The sequence below is a fragment of the Crotalus tigris genome, unplaced genomic scaffold, assembly GCF_016545835.1.
Source record: "Crotalus tigris isolate CLP2741 ecotype Arizona unplaced genomic scaffold, ASM1654583v1 scf7180000019173.45859301935:6455823, whole genome shotgun sequence".
Classification (NCBI taxonomy): Eukaryota; Metazoa; Chordata; class Lepidosauria; order Squamata; family Viperidae; genus Crotalus; species Crotalus tigris.
In genome coordinates this window covers 5,827,332-5,849,512 of record NW_024097414.1, presented here as the reverse complement: position 1 = coordinate 5,849,512, position 22,181 = coordinate 5,827,332, and the positions used below count along the sequence as shown (strand labels likewise).

At 43.4% G+C, this 22,181-nt stretch overlaps 1 protein-coding gene across 2 annotated transcripts in view; it reads right to left on the bottom strand.

The window, feature by feature from the left end:
• MAD1L1 (mitotic arrest deficient 1 like 1) overlaps nt 1-22,181 on the bottom strand; it is a 236,932-nt gene that overhangs the window by 2,940 nt on the left and 211,811 nt on the right. The window lies entirely within an intron of this gene.

The following is a 22,181-nucleotide window of genomic DNA, read 5'->3' as shown; positions in this document are numbered from 1 at the left end:
GGGGAAAAAGGGAGATGAACCGTTTCTCCTGTGGCCCAACTCAAAAAACAGCCCTTTAAAACAGCCTCTCTCTAAATACAGAGAGAGAGAGAGAGAGAGAGAGAGAGAGAGAGAGAGAGAGAGAGAGAGAGAGAGAGAGAAATCGAGATGTGGTCAAAATAATTCAAGCTGCAGAAAGGACATGTTTGTGCTTAGATCCTGATGGCTCCTTGTGGTCTTCACAAATTCTATTTTTCTTGTAGATGTTATTTATTGCTTCTGTGTGTTGATAGCTGGTTATGAGTTGGTCCCCTTTTTTTGATTGAGCCTTCTCCAGCAGGTAAAGTGAGCAGGGCCTCCAAACATCTGCTGGTCATTTCAATTATTTGGGACACTCTTGGTTGATTTGTTGATTTCTGACATTGTTTGGATACTGAGCTTCTTCTCAGGACTCAAGGCCACTGACATGAAACGGGGCCAGAAGAAACAAGAATGAGTCCTCAGCTAGCCAACCAGGGTACATTCTAAAGGGCAACGCATCTCATCTAAGGGCTGAAATAGGTAGATATGTCAGAAACCTACTACCACCCAAGTTGCTTTTTTGTGAAACTGCTAGAAAAATGTCCCAGCTATAAGAATTCCTGAAACAGCCATGATGTTCATTTGTGATTCCCAGAACCATCTTTTGACCAACTTCCCAAGTGGTGAAGAACCAAGACAGTAGAAGCGCGTGAGAAGGCATCACAAAAAGGAGTTGTAGACTTCCTGCAGTTTCAAACAGGTGGGTTTTGAAAAGTTGTATGACTGCTCTAAACCTCACACTCTGAAAGGGGGGGGGAGACACTGTGATCAACCTCCTCCCCCCCCCCAGAATATCAACTTTCTAATCAGCTTCCTCCAAATAGCAGGTCCCCAGGAAAAAGTCAATCATTTCTAATTAAAGGCAAATTGTTGTAAGAAAAATTGAAAGCAGAAAAGAAGACAAATTGGACATGTGGCTGATGGCCGTTCTGGGAGATGGCTCAGCACATTGGGAGGTTTCTAAATTTTAGCAACTGGCAGGTCTTGATGTCTCAAGTGACATCATGCTACACACATCTCCATCCCCAGGCCAATTCAACAATGCAACCCTAATCAGGATGCTTTGCTTTCTATCCATCAAAGAAAGACGTGTTTCCTACATTAAGCCTCCCGCACCTTGTATGACTAACTTCTTGTCTACAATATTTCTCAGCTAATATAAGGAAAAAGCTATTTTTTTTTCAGAGTTGGGATGGAAGGGGAAAAGGAAATTGAATTAAAAAAAGGGGGGGGGGGAATCAGAAAAGAGCAACACGAACTTATAAGCAATTTTCTTTCTGGCCAACCTAAGTTCTTCTCATGTCATCCTTTGAAAACCAACATCCTTCTTTGATCCTGAGGACTCTAAGGATGGGGATGGGAGACCCGCTTGCAAACCAGAAAAAGATGAATCAGAGTTAAGACCCTGGTGGAAAGCCACACTCAATTTCTGTATGACAATACCATGAAAGCAAGTTCTTTGGGTCAAAGAATGAGATGAAAAGAAAACCAAGCTTACATGACTCTTTGGACTGCTGTCAACCTACAACTGATCTCCAACCAAGTTGATTAGAGATACTTGAATTATGATGCAGCTTCATCTGAAGGGCCGCAGACTCCACACTGCTGTTCTGAGAAAAGAGGTCCAGGGTATCCCTCTTTGTCATGGAATGAGATGCTTTTACGTCTCCAGGTTGATGGTTAGAGAATCAGAGTGTTGCACAGATGCTGAAATACTTCCTGTGAAGAAGACCAACTGAGTAAGAAGCCACCAATACCATACCTGGTTATCTTTCCACCAACATTAGCCTTCTTCTTGTCCTTTTCCGTACCTTGCATGCATACACAGACCCGGACAAAAGCATGTAATGATGAAAAACCTTGTTGAAGCTCTCAACTGAAAGTACTTGCTTCATGATTCACGATACAAGTGGGCTGGTGAAGACCTCGCATTCCACCTGCTGCCTGCTGGAAATCAACTCCCTTGTTTTTCGTGACAGACTCGTCTCTTTGAAAGAGACCGTGGGGGTGAAGATAAATCAGGGTTACGGGAGTCAGGAGGAGAACACAAGAGAGACTGGCATCTCAGGAAGGGTGACAACTGCTTCACAATAGCACAGAAGATCAGCAGGGGATGATTAATCCATTGAGTTGAGTTCCCCCCATGTTCCTGTAAGAGGAAACAAGAGTGGCAGAAAAACAGTCTCCACGTAGTGAAGTAGCTGGAGAACAAAAGAAATGGGGTTCAATGGAAGCAAATGTTTGCACCATTAGATCAGGGTTAACCCTGTGGACTAGCAACATCTCCATTCAGAAGGATGAGCACTGAGTCACTTGGATCAGGAACTTTGCCCAAGGAAGGGAAGCAATTATGTTTTTGTCCTCCTTCTCCAAAGCATCGCCTTTTTGAAGATGCCCTTGCTTGGGCTGGGTAGCAAATCTCCTCTGTGGTTCACACTAGGTTTAGTCATCTTTGCTGTTCTAAGTTTTTTGATTTCATCGCAGCTTCGTGCCCTTAGGCAGAACTTCGACATAAATTAGGAAACAAGAATAGCAATATGTGCTTTGGCACTCTCAAGCAAAGTCATTGACGCTGAGCAGAGGATGTGGGTCTACAAAGAAGGAGAGGGAAGAAGTCCCTGCTTTAACAGAATAACAGAGTTGGAAGGGATCTTGGTCATCTAGTCCAACCCCCTGCACAAGCAGGAGACCCTGTACCATTTCAGTGGCTGTCCAGTCTCTTCTTAAAGCCTCCAGTGATGGAACACCCACAACTTTTGAAGGCAATTTGTTCCACTGATTAATTGTCCTCACCGTTAGGAAGTTTCTCCTAGATTGCGTCTTTCCTTGCTTAGTTTCCATCTGTTGTTTCTTGTCCTGCTTTCTGGTGCTTTGGAGAATAGGTTGACCCCCCCCCTTCTTTGTGATAGCCTCTCAAATATTGGAAGATTGCTACCATGTCATCCCTAAATCCTTCTTTTCACTAGACTAGACAAACCCAATTCTTGCAATCGTTCTTCATTGTTTTTTTAGTCTCCATTTTCAAATAGAGGGGCAAAAGAAATCTAAAAATGTCAAGGACGTCCACCCTAATTGCCCCTTTGAGAGTTCCAAGTAATTAAGCAAAAGGCAGTTGGGGTGTTGTGTCCTAAATCTGGTTTCTCAGCAGTTTTTCTTCTGCAATAACATCTTTCTGCACCACCAGTGTTCTGGGCCTTTAGAAAACCAGGCGGACCTGACCCGGGACAGGCAACTCAATGCTCTCCAGATAATTGCAGGACTTTAATTTCCCATCTCTCCAGAGCCAAAGGAAAGGGATGCCGAGACAGACATTTTAAGAACTCCTGGAAGATCTCAAAGAAATTAGTGTTCCCCAGATTACGATGACAGCCCCCCTGATCTGATGATACTCCCAAGTCTCTGAGGCACACCGGAAATTCTATATCTCTTGCGCCAGCCAGTTCATCAGCCTGAGAAGGATTGTTTGAAGTGGGGAGGCAATTTTTTCTCCAACCTCCTTTAGTACTTCTCAACCGTAGGTCATGTGAACTGTCAAGCACATTGGAGATGAAACATCCATCATCCATCTATCTATCTATCTATCTATCTATCTATCTATCTATCTATCTATCTATCTATCTATCTATCTATCTATCTATCCATCCATCCATCCACCCACCCACCCACCCACCCACCCACCCACCCACCCATGGCCTCAGAAGCAATCAAACAGCTAGCACAACAGCCCCTTTAGCTGAATCAATTTGAAAGGTCTCCTTTCATTTTCTGATTTCAACAGCTATCACCCGCTTCAATTTCTCCTCCAGGATAGCAGGTTGACTTGGGAAACGATTCAACAGATCAGCAAGCCATGCCTGGCAGAAAACAAAAGAGGAGATGCTGAGAGGATCAATTAATTTGACAGCCTTCAATGATATTTTTCTCTCCAAGTGAGGACTGAAATTCATTATTGTGCTAATACTTAGAAGCTGGGAGTCTTATGGAGCTGAACTTAAATCTCTTCTCGCTCCAGTGACCTGCTGCTTTCTCCAGACTGTGCAGTGAAGAAACCCAAAGTTAGTTTCAGCTTTTAGAGCTCTAAGCCCTGTGGACTTCAACTCCCAGAATAAATTGCATTCAAACAACATTCCTGTTGCCATTGATCTAATGTCCTCTCCCCCACATCTTTCATGCAAGAGGTCTCAACGGTCCCATCCCTCCATTTCCAATTTGGCTGGAGAGTTGTCTCTTGGATACTTCCCAAAGATTCAGAAGTGAAACGTCTTCTCAAATCCAGGCGTCAGACAGCAAACCAAGATTTCCTGTCTGCTGAAAGTTGGGAGCATGGCCTGAAGGTTCATTTCTGCAATTATGAATGTAGAAGATGCCCAGATATCATCTCAAGCATTGTATTATTGCCAATCGGTCCATATGCATCCCAGATTGTGAAGCATCTGTCACACCCCGGTCTCCTCTGGGCACCATTCCTGCAACCAATTTATTGAAGAAATCCCATCTTCTCTACCAATTCCTCACATCCATCATTCTTTCTTCTCTACGTGTGAGGAGATAAGGGATGGTATCCAACTTTCAGAGGGAAGAAGGCAGGCTGGGTGGCTGCTTCCAGAGCCCAGGGTTATATTTTTCTTGTTTTGATCCTTCTGGCAACACAGAGTTAATTAGCCACAACCTGAAGGGCGCTAAATCACTCAGCAGCCCTTGAGCATCTTTAACATCTGGCCTTTCTCGCTGCATCAGTTCTTCCAGCAATCGTCTCTGATGCTCAAGTAGACAACCTGTTACCTCCCGAAAAAGCGCTACGAAAGTGACAAGGTAATACGAGGAACATCAGCGTGCTCTTTGGCCTTCCAGTGCCAGAGAAACAGGAAGAAAGATTGCAAGTTTTCTCCAAGGGCCTTGTCTTGGATATCTGTGTATCTTTGGTTGGGGCTTTGCTTATAACAAGTTCAATTATATATATAGGTAGTCCTTGACTTAAGCCTGCCATAGGACCAGAATTTCTATTGCTAGGCAAGGTGGATTTTAAGTGAGTCGTTTCGATTTTAGAAGGGTTTTTGACATAGTTGTTAACAGAATCAGAATAACAGAGTTGGAAGGGACCTTGGAGGTCTTCTAGTCCAATCTTCTCAAGCAGGAGACCCCATACCATTTCAGACAAATGGTTGTCCAGTCTCTTCTTGATGGAGCACCCACAACTTCTGGTGGCAAGCTCTTCTTCTGGTTAATTGTTCTTATTGTCAGGAAATTCCTCCTTAGTTCTAGGTTGCTTCTCTCCTTGATTAATTTCCATCCATTGCTTCTTGTCCTGCCTTCAGGTGTTTTGGAAAATAAGTTGACACCCCCTCCTCTTCTTTGGGACAGCCCCTCAAATACTAGAATACTGCCATCATGTCACCCCTATTTCTCCTTTTCTCTAGACTGGCCGTACCCAATTCCTGCAACCGTTTTTCTTTACCCTTCACTGCAATGGTTAAGTAAATTGCACAGACGTTAAATCAGTGGTTCTCAACCTGTGGGTCGGGACCCCATTTGGGGTCGAAAGACCATTTCACGGGGGTCGCCAAACAAGGCTGTCCGCCATTTTTTCCCCTTTTCTTTGGCCACGCCCCTGGCACCCGGTGATGTATAAGTGGTTGGGGGTCACCACAACAGGGGGAACTGTATTATGGGGTCGCGGCATTAGAAAGGTTGAGAACCACTGCGTTAAATGAATCTGGTTGGCCCCACTGACTTTGCTTGTCAGAAGGTTCGCCAACAGCGACCACACACAAGGTCAGGAAGCTGCAACTGGTGTGTGTAACTTTTAAGAGCCAGTTCAATCAGTGCCCTGCAAAATATCAACTGGCAACCATCTCCTGTAAAATTCCTCCTTGGGTTTGACACCCTCCGTCCTGAAGCTCATTAGATGCCAGCTGCCTCTGACGTGGGTCTTATTGGGTTTAGCTGTGCGAGTGTCAAGTGCCGACATCCATCTCGGCCCTCTCGTTATCCTTGAGACGGGAGCCGCTTTTGGAGAACGCAGCAAGCAAAGGAGCGGAAAAACAAACACACCAACAAGCAGGACAAACCAGTAAAACGAAATGCCACCGACTCACAAGAATAACAGTTGCTTGTCAGTCAAAAATTCACTTGTCTTTCGTATTTCGTCATAACGCCTGGATCGGGCTTTTAACAGATTTGCTTGTGACACGCTGAGTCAAAAGAATAAAATAGCTAATCCTCCATTTACGACAGCGGTTCTCAACCTATGGGTCGCGACCCCATTTGGGGTCGACCGACCTCTTTTGTGGGGTCGCCAAACGCGGCGATCCGCCATTTTGTCGCCTCCGGGGGCGCGCCGCACCGCGCATGCCCATAACGTTTGTGTGACAGGGGTCGCCGTCACACAAACGTTGAGAACCGCTGATTTACGACAATGGGGATCAGGAAATTCCATTGCCAAGCAAGGCGGTTGTTAAACTGAGTTACATTAGATTCTGTGACTTTTTTTTTTTTTTTGCCACAATTGTTCAGCGAATAATGGCAGTTTTTCAAATGAATCCTCTGGCTGCTAAGCAAATCTGGTTCCCTCGCTGACTTTGCTTGTTGGAATAGCAATAGCACTTGTATACCGCTTCACAGTGTTTTCCAGCTCTTTCTAAGCGGTTTACAGAGTCAGCCTCCTGCAATTAAAGCCCCAATTCTCCCTTCTAATCTCGTGGGGAATATCAACCAGGGTACCAGCAAGCTACTCTCCTCACCTCAGCCTGGCAGAGACCAACCTCAGATACTGGCTTGCCACAGAGAGCCTGCCCATAAGACCCCAGGCTGTGCATAATTGACGGAAACAAGCATGGTGACAAGAAGGCCTTAGAAGGAATTAAAAAGAGATGACAGCAATTAATAGGCCAGGTTTATGAGGAACTGCAGAAAACAACCAGCTAGACCAGGAGTAGGCAACCTTGGCTCTTTTATGACTCGTAGACTTCAGCTCCCAGAATTCCTGAGCCAGCCATGCTGAGGGGAAAGGGAGAGTTTCCAAGCTGAGCCAGGCTGGCTCAGGAATTCTGGAGTTGAAGTCCAGGAGTCATGAAGGGGCCATAGTTTCCCCATGCTGGCTCAGGAATTCTGGGAATTGAAGTCGACGAGTCATAAAAGAGCCAAAATTGCCTACCCCTCAGCTAGACTGTTAAATGCCACCTGCCTAGGAAAAATACCCCGGAGCATCCTTGTTTTTCCGCAACCAAAACTCCTAACACAAACAGGTTGTCGCTTGCTAATTCCCTTGATTTTCTGCCTGTTTAAAATCTACATGGTTCTTCCCCCCCCACCTTTGGAAGAAGCGATGCCTTGTGGCACACAACACACCAGGTTTTGAGCAATACGGTTGACTGCCCAATGTGGCAGGGTGCACATTTACCCAGCTTGTAAGTTTTCTCTTACCCCCCCCCCCCCTTGCACGAAGCTGTCTCTGCTCCCTTAAATTGGTTGCCACGCTTCTCCTAGTGCTTCTCTTTGGCAGAAACTCCCAGCCTTTAAAAAAACCCGACAAAAATCTTAATCTCTCTCTATCTGCAGCAATTGTGTTTGATTCTTGCGGATTGACCGTGAAGAATATTGTCTTATATGCTGGATGAGAGAGATGATATCTGAGGAACCGTTTAATGCTTTAAATAACAGGGGATCCATTTTTCCCTCCCTAGATAATATGATCTGACTCATTCCTGATCTGAATCTGGCAGCTTTTCCTTCTTTCCAATGGGACATTTCAGATCTGCTAGCTCACAAATGAGATCCAGGTCATTTAATTCTTTAATTTTTTTTAACCTTCGCCTAAGGAAGGAGTCTACATATCTGCAGTAATAATTGACATAACTGAGAAAACGAGTGTCCAGCTTACAAATTTCATAGTGCATCTCTCTCTCTCTTTCTCTCTCTCTCTCTCTGCATCTGCAATACATTGTTGAAATGAAAGAGAATGTTGAGCAAGAGAACGGGTGGTTTTCAAGCACTTCTTTATGAAATTTGTTTTCAGATGAGACTCTTTCTGTGTCTTATAAAATAAAAGACAGAAAAACCCAATTCACTTGATCAGAAAGTTGATACGCATTTCTTCCAAAGTCCTGCTCAGTCTCCCATATCTTAAACTAGGAAAATTTGGCTGAAGTTTGGAAATAACGCTTCAAAAAAATCTATAGATATATTGTTAAGCATTATAATAAAAAAAATCCATGAAATCTTAGATCAAAGAGCCAAACCCAGATGGGACTCTGAGAGAGGTTCTAAAAGGAAGAACTAACCATAGTTAGAGTGCATGATTTGCTTAACAACAAATATTCTGGTCCCATTTGTGATCGTAAATCAAGGACTACCATAAGAGAAGGAGTAGCAGAACCTGGGGGCGGAGATAAAAGAGGCATCAGCCTAGAATCCCTACATAATCACAAGTGAATCAACTCCAATTTCCCTTGAGCGCCATTGACCGTTATTTAACGCCAAGATGGTGCTAATCCTCAGTTGAGAAGATTTCTGTGGGTAGACAGGAGTAGCAATAAATCAGTTTAATTGGACCTGACCTGACCTTTTGCACCAGGCGACTACCTCCACAATCTATGCGCTTCTTGTCTCAAAAGGGGGCGAAACTGGACTGCCATGTTTGGGTATTTTAGTCAGATGTGATTCCGGGGATTGCAGAACCAAACCAAACCAAGGGCCAATTCATCAAAGTTGAAGGGTGTCCACCTCTGAATGACCCAGGCTTCTTTAGCCACCCTCCCTTTTCTTCCTCTCAAATGATAGGAGAGGGAGTAGAACTGGACAGGCTTCTGGTTACAGTGCTGCTTGTCTTTGCATTTCAGAGTTTGATTACTTGAGCTTAATGCTTCATTAATGCTAGCTCTTGCCTGGAATTGAATATATGCACTCCCATCTAGCAGTTCAGCCTTGGCACCAACGCTCGGATCTGCGGTGACCTTTAATTGGAAAGAACCAGCGAGGCCAGGAACGTCTCCCATCATGGCGAGAGTCTTTCCAGTGGAAACTTCCCAGGAATTAAGGCAAAACTATTCCCCTCCCTTCTTTTCACTGGCAACCCCCCCCCCGCAACAAAGGGGAGTTTATTCAGAGTAAAAGCCCACAGAGCTGCATTGCTCTGCACCAAATGGGGGAAGAAAGTGCCTCGTTCGTTCATCCTCTACTGACAGGCGTCCCTTCCATCAGTTACAAGGATCCCTTCCCAGTAATAAGGAGAGAGTGACCTCTAGGCGAATAGCAATCTGTACGTTATTCACAGCCAGAGGATTCGAGATAGCCTCTGGAGAGGAGCAGAATGAGAGGGGGAGATTGCCTACACATTATATTTTAATTCACACACAGACGTAGCTTCCTCATTGCATGGTTGATGCTTGGTTCGTTCCAGGATTTCCATTCTGTCCATCGCCTTTTTTGTGTGTTTTGTTTTCCAATGCTTTCCATCTCTCCCCCCCTCCTTTTTTTTTTTTTTTTTTGCTATTTCCTCGGCTTGCTGTAGAGAGATGCCATTAGCATCAGGAAAAGAGAAGAGGGAGATGGAGGAAAGTGGGCAATTTTGGCCATTTTGTATTCTTCCTTCTCCTCCTCCTCCTCCTCCTCTTCCCCTCCTCCTCTTTTCTCCTCTTCCAGCAGGGAGGGTCATGTTCTCCATGCAAGCCACCTGCTAAACACACCAGGACTTAGAAGATGTAGTCAATGCAGGCTTAGCAGTGGCGCAAGGAGGATCGATCGCATACTGGGATCAAACAGAATGCAAAGTTTTTTCCCCAATGGCTGTCTCCTATGAAGCAAGGAAGGGAATGGGAGACGGTGGGCTCTCTGAGAAGCATGGCGCATCCAGCGGGAGGCAGGGAGTGCCGGGAGCAAAGCGGATTACATTTCTGTACTTTCGTTCATTGAGTGACTGTTCAACAGTACAGTGGCACTGGAAAAAAGGGGATTTATGACCATTTTCGCCCCACATTTACGACCGTGGCAGCATTCCCCATGGTCACGTGATCAAAATTCAGACGCTTCACAACTGGCTCACATTTATGACGGTTTCAGCATCCTCCGGGATTCCCTTTTGTGACCTTCCGGCTAAGATTCACTTCACAACCGTATTACTACTAACAATTGCAGTGATTTACTTAACAACTGCTTGCAAGGAAAGCCGTAAAATGGGGCAAAACTCACTTAACAAATGTCTCACTTAGCCACGTAAATTCTGGGCTCAAATTCAAGGACTACCTGTGGAATAATTTAGGAAGGAACCATCCAAGATGATCAAAACAAAGGGCCTAAAAATAAAAAATTAGGGCTTCCCTCTCTGTGGTGAGAAAGTCAAAACAAAGACATACATTGATCAAGTGTTTGTTCCCCATCGCTCAAGTCCTTTAACAGCGAGAAAAACATCATGAGAATAAGAAGGGAACTGAAGTCATTTTAAAATCCTTTCGAGTCTTGGATTGATGCTCCACATCTGAGCACTGGTAGCGTCTTTTTATAACAAGCTTCTCTCTAAGTGTTGTTCCTTTCCCAACTGGTTCATTTCCCATCCATCACCATGCTTATCCTGACAGAGCATCATCCAACCCATTTCAAAAGCATTTGTTGGGTTTTTAGAGACGCTTGGGCAATTGTCAGCCAAAACCAAGGTTCCAAAGAGAAATTTAAAAGGAATAAAAAGGACATCTCCACCCTCATTGTGCACAACCGATTATATATAGGTGTGTATATATATAAATTTGGGGATTTGCAGCAATGGGATGGGGAGATGGCCAGCAGAGTAATTTGATGAAATTGGACAGATTTATGAAAGCAGACTGCAACTGTTAGTCAGAAACAGCTGCATCCGGTGACTGCATCTATCAATTTTCCTTTATTTCACAAATAGGCTTAAATGGTTTTAAAACAGAAATGGTTAGTACGTGTGAACAGAGAAAAGAAGAGGGAAGTTGTGGTTTGTAATTCCCAGCAGAGGTACTAGTCAAAGGAGCTCTGAAGTCCACTTTCTGGGTACTTCTGAGAACTGATGGGCTGCAGGAAGGAAGGAAGACGGCAGGACAATAGCTGTGCAGCCAGGAGATAGATGGAACGTTCTATCAATATTGGTGTTCCACAATAGAAGAGAATTTTTGTAGGGTTGAACTGGGGGGTCCTTGATGCTCTCTGAGCTTGGTGATTTTTTTGGAGATGTCTCATGGCCCAAGTGGGTAACGTTATTCGTTATTAGGGAGTGCCTATCCCAGGTCCTTGGAAAGGACTTGATAGGGGGACAAAAATGCCAAATCCAGTGTAAACATCTGGCTGACTGTCTGACTGACTTAGGTTGGGTTCTACCTCTGCAATCTGTACTCCCACTCACTCTCAGCCCTTGGACATTCTCCACTGCAGCACAAAGAAAGTCGCCTCCCACAATTGACACCAAGTCAGGTTCAATAACTAAGCCTAGTAGAGAAAGTTAAAAACAAACTGGAAGATAAGCTGATACAGAAGAAGGCGGTCAACCCACTTAAATTCAGATGAGGAAGTTCCTTCCCAACTTAATTGGCATGGCCCTCTCTGCACTCATACCCCTTTGAGGGCCATCTTCCAGCCCCCATTTTTAGAAAACTATGGGGCACATGATTTGGCTACCTTTGAAAGAAGATGGAGAAGGTGGAGAAGATGAAAAAGATCAAGAAGGTGGGGAAGATGGAGAAGGTGGAGATGAAAAAGGTGGAGAAGATGGGGAAAGGGGAGAAAATGGAGAAGGTAGGTGGAAAAGATGGAGATGGAAAAGGTGGAAAAGATGGAGAAGATATATTTCATTTAAAGCTTCCTATTTTTCCCCGTCCCTTCAAATTCGACCACATGGTGGTCCACCTTTGATGGAGTCCTAAATCTTCCAGCTCCAGTTTGCATCCTTTTGCACAGCAACAAAACAAAATATTTTGAAATTGCATCGTTTTAATCTTTTTTGCTACCCTGAAAAATCTGATGAGGGAAGAGATACATTCCCCTCCCCCCTTCTTTTTAATTAGTACTTGGTAATATTACCAAGCTGTGAGTTTATGGCTTTGTAGATCTTATATTTTTGACACTAATTACTCACAAAGGCTTTTAAAGAAACATTTCAACCTAGCAACTGTAATTAAGTCAGAAGCAGCAAATTCTGCGTTTTTCAAAAAATCCTCTTTGCTCGGTTCCTGTTGCACTCAACCCACAATATCATGTTCAGGGAGAGATAGAGGCTCAACGCAAGATATGTATCATGCTCATTGGGTTCACAGCGCCCCCAAACACACCTCCCATCCCATCACTCTCTTCAATGCTCAAAATCCACAGGGATTTGCCGTTTGCATATCGGCAGTCTGAGCGGCTCGGTTAATTTTAGACAGCAACTTCAACTCTGGGAGAGAATATTTCCTCCCCCCCACCCCGTATTCATGTGCTCCAGCCTCAGAAGCTCAGCCTGGAAGAGCCCTCAGGACAAGCTTGCTTTGTTTTACTTCCTCTTTCTTTGTCTGTCTGCTCATCCACCCATCTATTATCTCTCCCTCTTTTCATGGTCTCTTGGTGGGACCACTGCCTGAGCAATGAAGCGCGCAAAGTGATCCTCCGAAGAATTCCAGAAATGGTGTGATGCCACCGAGGAAAAGTGCATCGGTTTGTAAATTGGAAAGAGGTTGTTTATTTGCTTACATCTGATGGGTGGGGGGTGACCTAGTAATTAAGACACTGGGCTCGTCAACCAGGAGGTTGGCAGTTCGAGACCCAAGCACCACACGTTGAGGCGAGCTTCTGCCAATCTTAACAGTTCAAAAGCAGATGCAGATGCAAGTAGATAAATAGGTACCACTTCGGTGGGAAGGTAACACTGTTCCATGCAACTTTGGTGTATAGCCACGCTGAACACATGACCATGGAAGTGTCTTCAGACAATGCTTGGTTCCTCCTTGGCTAGGAACTGGAAATGGGCACTGGCCCCTAGAGTTGGACATGATTGGACAGTGGAAACCTTTACCTTTTTTTTAATGGACAGAATCTTGCCAGGCTAAAGTTATAACCTTCTAAGCTAACAGATATACCCTGGGAGATTCTACCCTGAACCTCTTCCTCTCTCTCCTATCCGGTTCATGATCATGCTGTCTCTCGTCTTGGCCCGCTCTGTGAGACGTCCTACCTCCTGCCTGGGAAACTGCAGTGCTGTTGAGATCTCGTCCCCAGCGTTCTTCTCCAGCTACACATTCCATCACAGATATGCCTGGAAAGTTTCCATCTGGACAGGGACCCATCCCATTTCATAACATTTCTACAGATGCTGTCTTTACTGCCCAACTGAGCCGGTTGGCCTGGCGCTCACTAATTCACTCAAGTCTTTACACTTTTAAAATATACATCCTTTTCCAAATTTTTGTGGTGCCTGTAAATGGATTAGTGGGAAGGAAACATAAACACACACACACACACACACACACACAAGGAAAAGGGATTGTTATCCTCTGATGAGCAGAAGGAACTATAAAGTTTGATTCTCCAAAATGAGGTAGATTAAACAACGGGATGAATATGATATGTGGTGAGTATCTGTGACAACCGCAAAGCCAATTCCAGTGCTAGAATATTCATGCAAATAGAAGCAATTTCACTATGATTAAAAAGACAATTAACGGGGGGGGGGGGGAGCCAGCATTTGCAATGCAGCTTGCCTCTCAGTGAGGCTTTATTTTGCTCACTTGAAGACCCTCCCAACAAAAACTGCACAACAGCCACAGTCTGGCTATTACCTCAAAACACATGTGTGCTCCAAGTGAGGCCACCCGGTGAGTTAAGAGGACTACACAGGACTGTTCTGCTCCCCAGTTTATTTAACAATACATGCTGATCAAACAACCTTTGGGTCCAAATGGAGATAGAGGGAAGAATTGTTATTATAGGCTCCAAAACCCAAGAAAGATATGTTGAGATTCTTTTAAGCAGTGCTCTTTATTGTTCCTCACCTATAGACAGAAATCTTGCCAAACTAAAGCTGACAACTTCCACCATAAAACAGCTACTCTGGGGACCATTGAGGAGGAGCTGTCTTCACCGTCTTTCCTTCACACAAACTTTCTGAACTGAGTTGCTTCTTACTCCCTTGGAAGGCAGCCCCTCCCTCCTGGGAATCCAGAACACATTCCACCACATTATGCAACAATAGAGTCAACAAATTTGCCTTCACCCCCCCATAGTATGTAGAAGATGATAGCAGCAATGTAAACTCTACTACTAAAACTGCGGCTTAAATGATTGTAGTTGAATGCTGTGCTCACAAAATCCCTTCCTTCCTTCCTTCCTTGAACACATATAGATTCCTTCCTTCCTTCCACCCTTCTTTCCTTCCTTGAACACATATAGCTAGATTCCTTCCTTCCTTCCTTCCTTCCTTCCTTCCTTCCTTCCTTCCTTCCTTCCTTCCTTCCTTCCTTCCTTCCTTCCTTCCTCCATACAAAGACCATCCAATTTTGAAATCTAAAGACAGAAGTTTAAACCATTCAGTTGGATCAATTCTCTCCCCCGTTTATGTTTTGAGGGTGCATGTATGGTACAATGAATGGGGTTAATCTCCAGGGCCCAGACATGGAGGAGAAACTTCTCCAAAATCTCATTTAGAAATGACCAGAGACAGGAATGCTTTTATTCAAGGCTGTAAAAGAATCAATGAAACTATACATCCAGGAGGGCTTCCCATATTTTAGGTCAGCTAGGAGACTTCTATTTACCGGGCCATTGACTTCAATGGACAAAAACAATGGAGAAAGATCAGAGCGAGAAAGGGAGGGACTCAAATGGAATTTCTGTCTTCAGGCCTCCTAGAATCTTGGGGGGAGGGGGAAGGTCCCACACCAGCATCGTTCGATCATGGTCCATCTTTTCTTCTAACTACATATAGTCTTCGATTTATGACACAATTTTGGCCAGAATTTCCATTGCTAAACAAGGTGGTTCCTAACCTCTCCCCGCCATGGTTAAGGGTAGACAGGGAGACAGGTTAAAACCCACCATTCCTTTTCAAGATCTAAGTGGAAATGTTGGCTGGTTTCCTAGGCAGGGACCAAACATAGGGCACCAATAAGGTGTTTAGTATAGGGTTTTTTTGCCAATACAATAACAGGTATTACCATGATTTCCCTGGATTCTGAGAAAACTAGCTCTGATTTAAATAAGGTCCTACACTGCTTTTCCACAAAAGCTTTTATTAGCTCAATTCCCAAACCAGAAGTGCAACCATCTCCTTGTAGTTTTAGAATTACATTTACTGATGTGGTAAATGCTCCCTGTTGGAGGATGAATATGGAACAAACCCCCCTCCCAAGCTTAACCGGGTTTATTCCAAGCCCAATTTGCAAGTGAATTTGGATCCTATCACATCCACCATGAGGTTATTGGTATCTAATAAAGCGAATTTCTCCCCAACGTTCCCTACTCAAGTTGAGGTTGCATAAGTCACCCACTTACTTGCTAACTCTGGCAAATATTTGCTTGTCTTTCTTCTTGCCCTGATCGAGCTACCTAATCACAATTGTAACTTGGGTGTATAGATTTGATGGGACTTCCTCTATTCTTAATATATTTGCAATTACTTTATTGTAAATTGCTTTGAGGGTTTATTTTTAATAGAGCGGCCCATCATGTTGTAATTAAATGACTTTAATTAAGTATTTAAGGTAGGTGTCCTTGAATGAGGTCTACGAGCTTGGGTCTCTGTTCTCTGAAATTAAGGGTATTCTAGAGACCTTGAGAACTTTTAGTCTGTTGACCAGATTCCTCCTCTTCTACCTCTTCTAGCTCCTGTTAGGGACATCTCCCCACAAACATCTAAGATGTTCCTGGATCTTCAGGAGATGAAGTCAACTTCATCTTTGGAAAGCACCAAAAATCCCAGCAACAGTTCTGACCGCCTTTCTGTGTGCTTTTTGATTCCCTTGCCCCATTTGCAATGCTTTTGCAGCAAATTTTAAGAAAATGCTGGATAGATTAGTGCTGTCCCAAAACGTTGTCCAGTAACCCTGGATCATACCACTGAAAGATAAATTCATCAGGATTTTCAAGAAAATATAGCTACTCCCAGTCAGGTTCTGGATCTAAATTATTCTGGGGCTCTGAAGAAACTGCCCAACAATGATTTACTTATTTTGCAAAAGGCATTCACACAGAGAACAGGACAAATATGTAAGCAACTGGAGGCCCTTAGCATCACCATCTATGCAAGGGGCAGCAACCGGTTATGTTCACATCACATCCTTAACCTAGTTATCAAATTAAGCGAGCTCCATCATGGATTGCCTCCAAGGTGGATGTGTATGTTGACGTTGAGGGTAAAGAGTCCTGCCTCACCCTGCATAAATTTCTGCTCTACATACGGTTTTCTGTTGCATTTATAGTATGTCAGAAGATGGGAATGGGTTGCCAAAGTCTTAGGAAGTTTTAGCTGCCTCTGTTTAGCTGTGATGGAGATTCTTGTTTGAAAATCACAATTTCTCAGAGCAGATTTAAATTCAGAGCTATTGCATTGTTTGGTGGGCTTCTGGCAATTTGTACTACCTGAAGATTACCGCGAAAAGTGGCAATTTTTTTTCCACATCCCTGAGCAGAGGAATTCTTCAGAAAGGAATATGGTCATCTTTTTTTGAAAAGACAAGACAAATCTCGTTTGTTTACAACTGACTATCCTTGACTTCTCCCTCTGACGAAGACAGCCTGCAAATTGACTTATTGTCAGCCTCTAAATCAATTCAAAGCAACTTAAGAGTTTAGCCACCTTGTTAGCAAAGAATAAATTGAATCAGGAAACTGAACTGGGCTTATTTTTACCCTCTATCTGTTCCTATGTGGGGTTCCCTCCCTCCCTTTTACCCAGATATGTGAACCAACTCTTTCCCAAAATTGTTGCATGGAGAACCTTCTAGCATGCTGGGGAAGACACTGGGGAAATAGCTGTTAGATTCACACAGAAGATAATGGATTATGAGAGGGGAGAAAGTGAAAGAGGGAAGCTTTAATGAAAATGTAGGCAGTCTGAGAAGTTAGGTTCTGAAGACCACTGAACTACAAATCAGCCTATTATTTGGGTTGGCACAATAAACCTCTCTTCACCAAAATGATTGAGTTTAGGATGCTGTTCAAATGCTGGAACTCCTCTGAGCTGATTAGGTATTCTGTCTGTCCGTCCATCCGTCCATCCATCCATCCATCCATCCATTCCCTCCCCCCATCTCATTTCATCTCATCTCATCTCCTGCCTTTATTATTTTTACAAATAACTCAAGGCAGTGAATACACCGTTCTCTTCCTGTTTTCCCCACAACAACTCTATGAGATGGGTTGGGCTGAGAGAGAGAATGGCTGGCCCAAAGTCACCCAGCTGCTTTCATGGCTAAGGCAGGACTTGAACTCAAGATCTCCTGTTTTCTAGCCTTAACCAGAAGACCAAGCTGGCTCTCTCAGGCAAGTTGTGTAGACACAAGCTAATTGTGTCCAAGAAACTTTGCCTAAGGTTCAAAATGGACTTCTGCACAGGTCTCCATAGGGAGATCCAGATATCAAGAATGCAGGTCTGTTAAGAGAGACACCAACACAATGGTCCATGGAGAACTTCTTCTTTGATTGCTACCCAGGACTTCAAAAGCCAAATGGCCTTTTGTAGCAAGTCTCCATGGCCGAATCATGGTTAGAAAAACCTTGGAACTGGGTGGGAGTCCTCTGATCCTGCCATCCTCCCAAGAGGCAGCATCTGGAAGAGATTTGCATTTTGTCAAGCCCTCTGAGCAGGGAATTTAAAGCCACCCCAGTGACACTCTGATTTAAAAGTCAATTAACGGAGCACCATAATGTATAACAGCCTCAGGTGTTTATTTTCCACCTAGCATTTTTCCGTATTGCTTTGAAGGAAGGAAAGAAGTAGAACAATGGTTAAGGAGATGGTTCGGAGAGAACAACATCTAATAAATCTCTTGGTGAACTGTTGCATTACCAAATAAGAATGTTCTGCATCATTTTGGTTCTGGAGAACATCTACTGATTTCACATCAGCTCCCGTCTCTCATTTCTGTTGTTTCTCTCTCCAAGACTTTGTCGCTTTGAAGGACATCCAGGAGAAATGGTGCCACCTGGCAGAGAAGGCCAAGAAGGCAATGAGGCTTCTACAACAATCCTTTCTCCAAAAAAGCAGGTGACAAAAAGGGGAGGACAGAAGGATTGCTGTTCTCACCAAGGACAGCTGCATCTCACCAAGAACAAGGATGATGAGGTACCTGAGTATAAAGTCCTAGGACAGGGGTCTTCAAACTTGGCCCTTTTATGACTTGTGGACTTCAACTCCCAGAATTCCTCAGCCAAGCATGAGTTGGAGTCCACAAGTCATAAAAGGGCCAAGTTTGAAGACCCCTGTCTTAGGAGGTTAAAACTGCAGAAGAGGGGAATGAACCAGAGGAACATTGTGAAAGGTGGGTAGGAAGGAAGCTACCAGATAACAAATCTATTTCAAACATCCCAAATATTGCTTTTTAGGACTAATTAATTAGAAGGAACCATCAACCTCATTAGGAACCATCTGAAGCCAACTGACCATGTTCCACCTCATTCTTATGAGTGCAATCTGTTCCAGGAAGACAGATCACAGAGTTCTCCGCTTAGCCCTTATCTAGGATGGCGAGAGCGGGCTGGGATAACGTGTCTGCAGAAGGGCCTTAGGGACCCAGATACTCATGATTAAGGGAGCCTTTAGCATCCTACAGAAAAGCCCACTTTTCCTATAATTCATCAGGTTAATAAATGGCTCCATCGCTCCCTGCAGCCTCTTGTCTAACCAATTCTCATGCAGTGGGCTGACATCTCCCTTCACTATTAATATCACTCATGGAGAAATGTAATTACTGGCTCTATCACAAAGTGCCAGGCACATTTATCCACTCCATACCCTGGCAGACTCTAGACCATATCAGTCACCGGCAAGCCGGCGTTGACAGTGTCGTCCGGCGAAAAAGCTGGTTCAAAATCACTCAGGCTCACCTAAAGCACTTCGCGAGACCTGGCTAGCACAAGGTGGAGGGTTTTTGTTTTTTTTTGAGCAGGTGAGCAAATGGAAGAAGGCAGGTGAAGCGGGCAACCGAAGATCACGCTGGCAAGGTGATACGATGGAATGTGACATCCGAGAAAAGGAGAGAAGAAGTAGCTGGACAACTAGGATGGGAGAGGGCAGAAAAAACATCATTATGGGAGGGTAGCTCTCCAGAGCTTGCTGAATTGCAACGTCCGCTCGATCACGCTGGCAAAGGCACGGAGAGGTGTTGGGAGCGTCAGTTCAACAGCAGTCAAAAGGCCTCAGGTTCCCTGCTCCTGAATTAATTTCAGAATAGAGAGGGGGAATAAAATCTTCCTGTATTTATACTTTTATTCTTTTTATCTTTCATATAAAGAGCAAGGGAAAGCCAGCACTTTTAATTTGCCTATATTTTCACTTCTCAAAATAGCATGGTTAACTGTATTGTGTTAATGAATGAATTTAATAGGATCATTTGCAAATGACTAAGGTGATCTCCAGGTGATCTGCCTGTCTGTCTGCCTTCCCACCTACCTGTATCATCCATCCATCCATCCATCCATCCATCCATCCATCCATCCATCCATCCATCCATCCATCTATCTATCTATCTATCTATCTATCTATCTATCTATCTATCTATCTATCTATCTATCTATCTATCTATCTATCTATCATCTTCATCCATCCTAGCTATCTAGCATTTTTTCAACTGGGGAATTCTGGGACTTGAAATCCACACACATTAAAGTTGGGGGGGGGTCTAGCATCTCCCTCCATTCATTCAATAAGGCCATTTACACTTCCAAACTGAGATCATTTTAAGCAAGGTGATAGCCAGTCGGGACTCCACCCAGGCCTAACAATGGGAGAGGTGGACATGACAGCCCACAAGTCAAATGGCAGACTTTTGAAAAATCGCCAAGAATCAATGCAGCATCCCATCAATTTCACTTTTTAAACCGTGTGTCAACTGTTATTTGAATATATATTATGGATGCTGTAAATAGAGCTACGATGAGGAGCTGAAGATACATTATTAATTTCCCCACATTATTGATGACCTTGTAGGTGCATGAAAAATGGAGACACAACAGTGGCTAGGGAAGGGCCGGGGAAATCAAGTTGTAATAAATAATGCAGATTTGGAGCCACTGTACCGCACACGATGGCAGTAGAACCTCATATTTATTTAAATTGCTTCTGTGTTGCGGGCTTGTCACGTTTAGCAGAATCACAACAGTTGTGTTGGAGAGGAAAAGGGGTCTATTTTTCTTTGGTGATGGATCATATTGAACAGTTGCTACCCACAAAGTCCATACATAAAGATTTTCATCCATCATTGATGCCATAATGCAGTGGTAGCTTGGTACTCATTGTTAATTGGTTCTGGGAGGCACAATGAGTACCAAAAACAATGAGTACTAAGCACATTTTTTCCCATAGTGAGTCACAAGGCAGGCGACAACGACAAGTTCTAGCTTGTATATTGAATACCAAACAAACGATGAGTACCGGGACAAAATTTTCACATCAAAATGTGTTGAGTACCAAATTCGATGAGTTTCAAAGCAATTGAGTATACCAAGGTACCACTGCATTTCCCACTAATGGTTGACGGCCGTGTCTTCTTCTACAACTAAAAATCTTCTTCATTTTTCATCTTGCCAGTTCCACATCTGGAACCCCAAGGTAGTTAAGACTCTGAACAAGTGACTTGCCTACAAATGTAAACCATGGATGAAGAACCTAGGAAAGCTCTTCAAGATGTCACTCTTCAAAAAAAATATTACACGGTGGCCGGAGAGGAAGGAACAACCTGTTTCGTGCTCTAAACAAATCTGAGCTTTGGTTCCATCTGTTGGGGCTAATTTGTTAATTATTCAATAGATAATTTATCATCTCTGCCTGCTTGATCTGTGCTTATTACCTGCTGTCTCCAGCAAAAAGAGCACGGTGTGAATAAAGATAGGATTAATTAATAAAGAAATTGTTCTGGAAGATGCTAAGTGGGAGCAACTGCTTGAAGTCTAAGATTGGAACTGAACTGAACAAACAACCTAGAGAGGTGGAACATACGGAGCAGGTCAATATTCTTACTTATCCGTTTGACAATCAGTGCTGCATTCACCTCTTAGTTACACTACAACCAGGCTACTTCCTAAAGTAAACTTAAGGGTGGATGGGTGAGGGGATAACATCATTTTTCCTGCTACAATAGGCCATTTTTTCAGTGATGCTGTAATTCTGAATGGGGTCACTAAAAGAACTGAGGACTAGTATTGATATTTTAAATTCTCTTAGCCACCCAAAGTCATATTTGCAGGATGGGTATCCACGCAAACCAAATGGAACAGCGCTTCTTCCAATTTGTTCTGAGGATTCCTGAGTCTCTCCCCCACACACACCATTCTCAGGGGTCCGTGAAATAAATTTTCCCAGCTATTGAAGATATTTTCCAAAAGTGAAACAATGCTACTCTTCTCATTATTTTTTTATTTCATTATTTTTTTACTTGTTAAAAACAAATACTATTTTTTTCATGAAACATCTTTTATTGATGTTAGGATCTAATGAGATTTAACTGCTGTTTTTACCCAATTCAATAAATCAATATTGTAGGAATAGATCAGTGTTATTTTTTTAATTTTTTTTTAAAGTGGGGAGGGGTCCTGGGAGCAAAAGGTTTAAGAAACACTGAGCTGGAAGATAAGACAGCATAAAAATAAATCAGCAGATCTCATCCAAAGCAATGTAGCTATACATGGCTAAGGCAAGGAGACGCTGATGGGTAGATGGAGGAAAATTTGTGTATTTGTTCAACTGTTGCAAATCTTACACAAGGCTGCAGAAGTTTATTGGTTTTGAAACTGTTTAAGGGCCTCTTTGACTTATCAGTGGCTCATGATCAATTTAACAACCATTTTACACAAACAAACAGTTTTCTGGCTGAATTAATTATGGAAGAGTTAAAAAAAAGAAAACAGCAAAAAGGACATTTCTGTTTGGATTGCTCTTTTTAACTGATTGTCTTAACATCTGATATTTGATTTAATTTAAAAAAAAA